A 2089-nucleotide genomic window follows, 5' to 3' on the forward strand; every position below is an offset into this window, starting at 1 on the left:
TTTTAAATTATTTTACACTGTAGTTTATTACAATTTAATTTAAAAATGTGTGGTACTTCTGCAATATTAGTATGCCTTTTCTTGCCTCTAAGTTATTTTTTAATTATCTCCGGATATTTCAAGTAAAGTACCAATAAATTGGTGGATTATAAATAATATCTCAATATTTCATTTAATGACATCATTTTAAAATATAATTATTATTCATTCCCAAATTCACTGGATGAGAATAAAGTAGAATATTGGGGAGGGTAAAGTTAAGGAAGTAAAATAGACTACTTTCACAAATAAGATCTGTAATTTGAAATTTAAAAATTACTTTAATATATGAAAATTCTGACTTTAAAAATTGCTAACCTACTTCCAGTAAAGGTAGTTACCCACCATTGAAAGTCTTGCAGAATCCCTTTCAAATTTATAATTCAGCAATTATTTCCAAGAGCATGTTTCACAAAATGCATACAGAGTGCTTCCTGAAGTTGTATGTCATCCTTTGCAAGGACACTGATAATCTTCTGAGTCATTCCAATTTTAGTGTATGTGCCACCAAAGCAAGCATAATTTTAAGATCTTTTTTTTTTTTTGGTCATATTAGTCTCAATGATCATTAGACAAATTTTTAAATATTCAAAATTTTTCTTATAAATTGAAAATGTATAAGTATATATATTTATGGGGTATAATGTGATGCTATGATTTATAAATATGTGAAATAATTAAATTAAACTAATTAGCATATCCATAATGGCAAATGCTTACTATTTTTGTGTTGAGAACATTTGAAATTTATTATTTTAGCTATTTTTAAATGGACAATACACTGTAATTAACTACATTCACCATGCTATGAAATTGATCTGAAGAGAAAAACCCTCATTCTTCCCTTCTAAGCTTTTGTACCCTTTGACCATCATCTCCTTATTTCTCCACCTCTAGCTTCTGTAATTTATACTTTACTCTCAGCTTTTATGAGTTCAATTGTTTTAGATTCCACATTGTGGTATTTATTTTTCTGTACCTGGATTATTTCACTTAGCATAATGTTCTCCAATTCCATCCATGTTGCAAATGATAACATTTCCTTCTTTTTTTAAGGCTGAAGAGTATTCTATTATGTGTATATACCAGGTTTTCTTTACCTACTTATCTGTTAATGGACGCTGAGGTTGGCTATTGTGAATATTGCTGCAAAGAACATGGGAGCGCAGACATCTCTTCAACAAACTAATTTCAAATCTCTTATGTAAATATCCAGAAGTGGGATTGCTAAGTCACATGGTAGCTCTATTTTAAGTTTTTTGAGGAGCCTCTGTATAGTTTTCCATATGGCTGTACTAATTAATATTCTCATCAACAATATACAAGTGTACCTTGTTCTCTACATCCTCCAACACTAGTTAAGTTCCTCTTTTTGATAAGAACCATTTTGACAGGTGTGAGGTGATATTATGGTTTTAACTTGGATTTTCCTAATGATTATCTGTAATGATTAGTAATGTTGAGCATTTTTCATACCTCTGTTGGCCATTTGTAAGTCTTTAAAAAAAAAGTCTATTCAGGTCCCTTGCCCATTTTTTAAATCAAGTTATTTGTTTTCTTGCTATTGAGTTGCTTGAGTTCCTTATATATTTTGGATATAAACCCTTTATCAGATGTGGGGCTTATAAATATTTTCTCTCAATCCACAGGTTTTCTCTGCACACTGTTAATTCATTCCTTTGCTGTGCAGAAGTTTTTAGTTTGATGTAATCCTATTTGTCTATTTTTGTTTTGTTGCCTGTGTTTTGGGGTCAAATCCAAAAAAATCATTGCTCAGGCCAATGTCATATAGTTTTGCTAAAATGTCATGTGTGTTTTCTTCTAGTAGTTTTAGTTTCTGCTCTTACATGTAAGCCCTTATTAAATTTTGAGCAGATTTTTGTGCATAGTATGAGATCAGGGTCCAATTTCATTCTTCTAAATGTAGATATCCAATTATCCCAGCAACACTTTTTGAAGAGACTGTCCTGTTCTTATTGTATGTTGTTGGCTCCTTTGTCAAAAATCATTTCTGGGCTCTCTATTCTGTTGGTTTATGTGTCATTTTTAT

General features: G+C 30.5%; 1 pseudogene; it reads right to left on the reverse strand.

Annotated features, from left to right (window-relative positions):
* Positions 1-455: 455 nt before the first annotated feature.
* On the reverse strand, positions 456-555 carry LOC115930459 (uncharacterized; annotated as a pseudogene).
* Between the last annotated feature and the right edge of the window lie 1534 nt (positions 556-2089).

Source organism: Gorilla gorilla, chromosome 14 (genome assembly GCF_029281585.2).
Source record: "Gorilla gorilla gorilla isolate KB3781 chromosome 14, NHGRI_mGorGor1-v2.1_pri, whole genome shotgun sequence".
NCBI classification, from domain to species: Eukaryota; Metazoa; Chordata; class Mammalia; order Primates; family Hominidae; genus Gorilla; species Gorilla gorilla.